Source organism: Elephantulus edwardii, unplaced genomic scaffold (genome assembly GCF_000299155.1).
Source record: "Elephantulus edwardii isolate Elephantulus edwardi_28Jun2011 unplaced genomic scaffold, EleEdw1.0 scaffold00053, whole genome shotgun sequence".
Lineage (NCBI taxonomy): Eukaryota > Metazoa > Chordata > Mammalia > Macroscelidea > Macroscelididae > Elephantulus > Elephantulus edwardii.
The window spans coordinates 13,930,708-13,939,101 of NW_006399803.1; positions in this window are offsets into that span (position 1 = coordinate 13,930,708).

An 8,394-nucleotide genomic window follows, 5' to 3' on the forward strand; every position below is an offset into this window, starting at 1 on the left:
TCCGGTATTCCCTGCTTTCAGCAAAGATCCATCTAACATCATAGTTTCTTCATATTGCCAGGAGGGGCTATTTCCTGGAAAAGGACATCATTCAAGAAAAGGTGGAGGAACAGAGAAAGTGAAAATGAACCCCAATAAGATGAATTGACATGGTAACTGTAACGATGAGTTCAACCGTTACAGGAATTGGGAGGATGGCACCAGATGGAGAAGATTTCAGAACCATTGTTAACAGGGTTGCTATGAGCCATAGATGATTTGATGACACCTAACAACAACATGGCTTTTATAAGTACAGCTTAAACTTCTTCCATCAAACCATTGGCTCGTGGTTATATGCTTTCTGAAATATTTTCATGTCAACAAATTCCTTTTAGTACTGTGACTCTATGTCTATCCCTTATCTTCTTTTGATGCTTCTTGGATCATTTATGATTTTGCCCATGATGTCTCTCATTATTATAACTCAAGAGTTGGATTTGTTTTTCAGTTCTGTCAGATTGAGAAATGCTTAGCAAAGTTTTTTCTTCTTTCTATTTTTTAACTCTAGCCCTTTGCATATTTCATTGAATACCTAGCATTGTCTTCTTAAGCTATTCTTGAAATCTTCTGTTTATCTCTTTTACCATTTTATCTCATCCTTTTATTTTGGCTTTCCAATACTACAATGCAATTTTCAGAGTCTCTCCTGATATGTTGGTCTTTTCTTTCTTCATTTTCTATAGAATTACCTCTTGCTCTCCTCATGAATTATATCCTTGATACTATTCACAACTCATCTGATCTTCTAACAATAATGTTCATTGTCTCAAACCTATTCTTGTGATGATTTTTTTAAACTCAGGTGAGATAGACTCATGGCATGGTTCTTGACGTTTAGTTCTTTGTAGACTTGTGAGAATGAATTAGCAACTTACCTGTCCATATTAGAATACACCTGCATGCTTAAAGGAAAGAAATATATCCCCTCAACACACATACAAAATCTAATAAGTCTGTTACCTCAATGAAATTCAACACCTTCGGGTGAAGGCTGATTCAAGTAATGGTCTTTTCAATTACTTGCTATGCTTCTGAGAACTGAACGATGAATGACAGAAGAAGAATTGATGCCTTTGAGTTGTGGTGTTGCGAAAGAATATTGAATATCCCATGGACTGACAAAAGAATGAATAGGTGTGTCTTAGAAAAGGTGCAACCAGAGTACTCCTTAGAAGCTAAGATGACAGAGCTTCATCTCTCAGACTTGGGATGTGTTACTAGAGGATATTATTTCTTTGGAAAGGGATATCATGCTTGGAAATATTGAGGATCAGCAAAAGAGAAGAGGACATGTGCCCCTCTGCTATGAGTTAGATTGGCATGGTGACTTCAGCAATGGGTTCAGGTATATTAGAAATTACAAAATTAGCACAAGATCAGACAAGATTCAGGTCTGTTGTTCCTGGGTCACTTTGAGTCATACTCAGCTTGACCGCACCTAACAACAACACCATGGCGAAGTTCAAGTTGTGGCCCCTGTGAGTAAAAGTTAAAACACTTGGTGAACATCTAGATTTAAGAGGACACATATTCTTTAGATATGTTACTCCTGTCCATTTAATGTGTGCCCTGAGTGTGTTCTGTTTTCAGTGGGAATAAAAGAAGGTTCTAAAACAAATACCCAAACTAACTGCCACCAAGTAAGTCTATTCTGATTTATAGAGACCCTACAGAATTTCCCATAGGAAACTCAGGCTTTACATCTTGATGGAAACAGACAGGTTTCTCATTCTCTTACAAAGTTCCTGATGTGTAAAAACCTCTGATCTTTTGCCTGGCAGTCAAATCCTTTAACCACTACACTAGTAGGGTCATTTATTATTATATGTGCAGTCTGTCTTAAATGTTATTTCTTTACTCGGATTTTCCTGGTCTAGAAGAGCTAGTGATGCTTGAAGTGTCAGTGACAGAGAGAAATACTGTAGAAAGCCTTTTCCAGTCCTTTATATATAAACCAAGGAGCATTGTACGTCATGAGTTTTGATGCTAACCTGAAGGCTGTACATCTCTAGTAGGTTGAATCCACCAGCAGCTCCATGAGCCACTGATGAATAGTTTTCTTCTGTTGTGATTTTCAGCCTTGGAAATAAATGTGATAAAAGTGAGTTTGAGTTTTAGAAGTGAATCACATCACAGATCCTTTATATTTTAAAGGGAAGTCATACCAATTTTTATTAAATAATAACATGTTGAAGTCTTAACCTCTGGTATTTTAGAATATGACCATTTTGAGAAATTTATTCTTTGACAATTTTTTAATGTTAACAGGAGGTTATACTGCAGTAAGGTGTATGCTAATTTAATCTAAGAAGTATCATATAAAAAACAAAACAAAAGTCTTGGAGAATGAAACATAAAATAACTATGGGAAGACAAGAATTACTCTATACCTATAAGCCAGGATGTGCATAGGGCTATCAATGACTGGGAGAGATAAGAAAAAATAGTTTCCTATGATGTTCAGAGAAAATATAGAGCTGCTTACACCCTGAATTAATTACTCTACAACTGTGAGACAATAAAGTTTGTTATCATAAAGCCACCAGTGTTTCTCTAATATTTATAGGAATTTCAGAGGCCTGTTATTTCAGAAATGGGTGTCTAATCCTGCTTCCTAGTCTATCTAATTCTTGGAATTCCTTTTAAACCTGCCCACCATGGGTTACACTTCCAGCATTTGACACACCCATGAAAGTAAAGAAGACCATCTCAGCAACAGATTGACACAATGACTGCAGCAACAGACTCAAGCATATTAGAGATGATGAGAATAGCACAGGATAGGATAGGGTTAAGATTTGTTGTTCACAAAGTTGCTATGAAGCACTCTCAACTTGATGACACCTAACAACAACAACATAATCCACTTAGTTTGGGGTCCTTTTTTTACAACACTTCTAGGAAACACTATTTGCAAAGAGCTATTTTCATGTTGAGAAATGGATTTCAGCTTTCAAATGGGCTCTTTAGTGGAGATTGATCATAAGATCATGGGCCACCAAGATACCATGTGACATGAGCTGTTCAAGAAACAGGTGTGTGTGACCCATCCTAGAAAGAAAGTCGGACATGCACACCACTGTAACATGGAAGTGATACATAACAGAGGTATTAGAGCAAGCTTTGAGGATACAGGTAAATTCCACAGCCATATACCTATTATTTGCCTTCTTTCTCCTGACATATACCTATGAATTTCCTATGAGTTAGGTAATGAAAACACAATAATAAAAGCTTGTTTTATAGGTGACCCACAGAGAGTTTCAGAGGTAGTATCTTGTGGGGATTCTTACCAATGCCAATTGGAAGCATCATGATAGGTAGAGGGGAGATTGAAACTGTTAACAATTACAGCTAGCTGGGTTCCACAATTAACACTCTTGACATTAGCAACTAGGAAATCACAAGATGAATTTCATTCAGAAAATCTTCTGTCAGGGACCTCTCTAAAGTGCTAAAGAGCAATGATGTCAGCCTGGAGACTAAGGTGTGACTGATCCAGGCCCTGATCATTGCAATTACTTGCTATGCATCAGAGAGATGGACAATGGCTAAGGAAGACAGAAGGAGGATCAATGCCGTTGAGTGTGGTGCTGGAGAAGAGTGTTGAAAATTCCATGGACTGAATAGAGAACAAATTTGTCTTGGAGAAGGTGAAACCAAGTTGCTCCTGAGAGGTGAGGATTTTGAAGCTCTGTCTCACATACTTCAGGCATCTTGCCAGGAGAGACCAGTCCTTGGAGAAAGACATCATGCTTGTAAGGTGGGGAGACAGTGCAAGAGTGGAAGACCTGGATGAGATGGATTGACACAGGGTTAAGGGTACCAGGGACAGTGAGAATGGCTCAAGATAGGGCAGGGTTCAGAGCTAATGTGCATAGGATCACTATGAGTCACAGATGACTCAAAGGAACATAACAACCACAACTTGCAGGGATAATGTTTATCCTCTTTCTCCCACAGAATCACTAGTGGATTCAAACTGCTTAGAGACGTGCCATCATCAAGTTGACAGTGCAAATCCTTATAAACTATGCCACCAGATCTCCCCTTCTTGCCCATAGTAATTTGCTATACAAAAATAAAATTTAATTTTTTTTTTGCTATAGAAGTTTATTTTGATGTTTCAAATTTGTAAGTCTTGTTCAGTAATGAAAATTTTTTTTACCATATATTCCAAATTTTTTTCTGATCATCATTATTGGAAGTACCACATATACATAACAACTGTAATACATTTTTTATGTAACCACACATTCTAAGTGTGCCTAAATTCACACTTTTGAATGTGGGTCCCTTACAGAATATTGCTGCAGGTCTTTCAATCTAGAAACAATCTTATTTGTCCACCCCACATGGCTAGCTTTGGCTAATGGGATGTCTGTGAACTTTACGCTTATAGAAAACTGAAAAGTGCTGGTGCCTTAAGGTTTCTCATTTCTTAATGTTATTGTAAACTCTTTCTCTGGTTATCAAGTGAACAATATCAACAAAGCTATCCTGGAAAAGAATCACAGATTTTAAGAAGGAAGGATTTTTAGTTACTTAAGTACTGCTATAATGCAATATCTAAAATAGATGGCTAAGGCGATGCCCTGCTCTGCCGGAGAAGGATGGACAATCTCCTCCCATACAGTTAACTGCCTCCAAAAACCCACCAGAGGGTCAGCTAGGAGTTCTGACTCTACAGTACGCAACAGCAGCAGCAACAACAACAAAAAAGAGAAATAGATGTGTTAACTTGCAAATTTGGAGGCTAAAAACGCAATCCAAGTACTTGGCCACTTTAAATGTTTTCCTTTGTTTGTAGTGCTGGGTACTCCTGGCCGCTTGGCAATTTTTGACTTGTAGATGACCTTCACATGTCATCCGTCTTTCTCCACGTGTAAATGTGCCTTGTACCGCTATTTTTGTAGCTCAGAAGAGATTAGATTTATGCAAGATTAGGTTTGTACTATGGTTTCATTACCATAATGAATGAAATATTCTATTTCCAAACTAGATGACATCTAGGTGTAAGAATAAGATTTAGGACTGTAATGCATATTTTGAGGTACACAATACAATTCTTAGCAGGATGTATATAGTTCAAGCTGTGTTCAGATTTGGAAGAATGTTCTGCCAAAAATAATTGAGTCTAGCTCTGATTGCAAGTGTTACTAAATCAAACGCAGGATAAATTACCAAGTACAAAATTTTTTGTTGTTCTAGTTGTTGGGTACCATCGAGCGTGACCCGTTCCAACCCTATGATAAACAGTTCTGAACCCTGTACTATCCTGTGCCATCCTTGCAGTTTCTAACATACTTGAATTTATTGCTGCATTGTATCGATTCATTATAAGGGTCTTCTCTTTTTGCTGATCATCTGCCTTTTTCCAATCATGATGTCTGTCTACAAGGAATAGCATTTCCAAATAACAGGCCCAAAGTGTGTAAGAAAAAGTACTGCCATCTTTGCCTTCAAGGAGCATTCTGGCTGCACTTTCTCTAAGACGTCTGTTTACTCTTTTTCCAGTTCATGGTACATTCAACATTCTTCTCCAACACCACAGCTCAAGGTTTCATTTTTTTCTATCATCCTTAGTCATTGCCTAGCTCTCATATGCATAGCAAATGATTGAAAAGACCATGGCCTAAAAGAGATGTCCCTTAGTCCTCAAACTGACATAATTTGTATTCAATAATTTCTAGAAGGTCCTCCTCTGCAGACAAAACTACAAAATAGAGAACTAAACAAACACCTGTTTTAACTTGTTGAATTTTGAGGTAGTTTATCAGACAACAAAACTTAACTGACTTAGTAAACATTTTTACCATCTCTGTTACTAAGAATATGGTTCTTAGAGACTAAGGTGAGCCAGAATTCCTACAGAACAAACTCTCTAAAGCCATAATTTCTGGCCTTGAAAATGCATAGGGCCATTGTTGGGAGTACTATTTTATACCATCTCCTCGAAATGTCATTGCTATTAGGTGCCATCAAGTCAACTACGACTAGTAGTGACAATAGATCTGAACTTTGCCCTACCCAGATCTATCCTCATTATCTCTGATATGCTCGAGTCCACTGTTAAAGTCACAATGTCAGCTCATCTTGTTGAAGGTCTTCCTTTCTTTCTCGGACACTTTTCCTTTCTCAGAGTGATATCTTTTCCTAAGAGAATGGAAGACACTATTCTTGAAATAATATATGAACTAATATGTTTGATTCTTGGTTATGTTATGTTAAATTGAGCTAATAATTTAATTTCATTTTCTACTTGTAGTAGAATTTCACATATAAAAGGGAGATATATAGATGATAATACCTACTTGAAAGGAAGGATAAAAAGTTTAAATGAGTTATACATCTACTTTTTCATAATTCCTGGTATATAATAATTTATTAAATTTGGCAACATTATCACACAAGTATAACAATAAAATAGAGCTTTCAAGAGCTAACATATATTATGCAGGTGGCATAATACCAAGTTCCATGCTATACTCACTGCAAACTAAGTATTAAATTTAAATTTTATTCTTGTAGAAATATCACACCCTTCAGTGGTGACATTCAAGTTACCTTTCCTTAGTAAGAGTATGAATGAGGACCAAAGCAAAGACTTTACCAACCCACAAGGAAATTTCTCACTGACATCCAAATGCAATATCTAACTGGAAGCAGCAGGAGGCAGAGGAAAAAACAGACTCAGATGCATTTTAATTTGGCTTCTGTAGTATCTATATTCTCAAGCCTACCTTTTGGTTCTCCTTTAGTGGCAAAGGTTAAGGTCAACCTTGTTCTGTTTCGCTGTGCACTTTGAGAGATGCGTGCCAGTCTGTCCCAAGTCTGTTGTATCAGTCAACTTGCCACAAAACCATAGCACCTCGAGTTCAAGCCAAAGCTTATGTCCACAGTACAATGCTTCAAGGAGGACAGTATGGCATTAAACTTTACATGGAAAAGTAAGCACAATGCTAGAAGATAGCAACACAGAGATTAGAACTGTGTGAGAATGATGAAGATTTTCAAGTGTGAGGCTAAAAATGTAAAGCATGATGTGAATATGAGAGAAGCAGAATGAGCATTGTTGTTGTTTTTCTGGAGTTATTAACAGATGAGGAAACAGTCATTGTTGCCAGGAAGGTGATAATACAATAGCATTGGTTATTCAGCAGGAGTCACGCAAATCTATAGCTGAAGTCTTTGCTGGTATCTCAAGAAACTGTAATAAACAATAGGAAACATCATGCTATATGGAGAAAAGATAGACATTGTTCATGATTTTCTGTTATTTGGATTCATAATCAACAGTACTGGCAGTCAGGAAATCAAAAGACATGTTGCACTGTGAAAGTCTACTGTCAGGTATCTCTCAAAAGTATTGAAAAGCAATGATGTACTTAGAATGGGAGGAGATCCTGCAGGACACCTGGTAGCCTCGAACAGCATGCTTTCAGGATTGCTGTTCGAGGCTACCAGCGGTCCTGCAGGCTCTCCTCCCATGTGATTAACTGCCTCTGAAAACTCAGCAGAGTGTCAGCTATGGGTCAGTTCTGACTCTACTGTACACAACAATAAGAAGGCACACCTGATACAAGCCTTGTTATTTTTAATAACTTGAACAGTAAATAAAACAACAGAATTGATGCCTTTGAGTTATGGTGCTGAAGAAGAGTACTAAATATTCTGTGGACTGCCAACAGAACAAACAAATATCAGAGAGTGGGTTCAACCAGAGTGTTCCTGGGCTGGGATATAACTCTCTGTAATATTTTTTTTATGATTGTGAGCTCTAGACTCAGTTATAGATTGAGACTGTTGGCCTAGAGCAAGGTATTAAAATCAGCATGAAATTCATCTTAGTGTCCGAGTAAAAGGTTCACAGGAGAAGTGTGAACAGTTCTTCCAGTGTGAGTGGTCTGTGTGAAGTGTCAAAGCCAGGGTAAAGGGCTAGGTGAGAAGGACATCTGGGCAGGGGGACCACTGGACTGTAGGGTCAGAGTGGATATTATGAGGCATCCAAAGAAGGAGGGGGCGAAATTATGTAAGGAGGGAATGAGGGATTGTAATGTGACTGGGAGTTATATCTGAGTAAGAAGTCTTTTTGAAAAAGCAGTTGATCTTTTTATTTTTTTTAAATACTTGTTTATTTACAAGCTCATATACATTGTTTTTCACACCTGATCTTTTCCATCTGATCTTTTCCATTTCTTTCACACATATGCCATCAAATTGTGTGACTCTATGATTTATACCCTTCCATCCTCAGACCTCTGCTTCGAGCCCATCCCCCAAATCTTCATAAACCTTCTACAATGATGGTCTTATTCAGTATTTGTCCTTATGGGACTGAGTTACTTCATT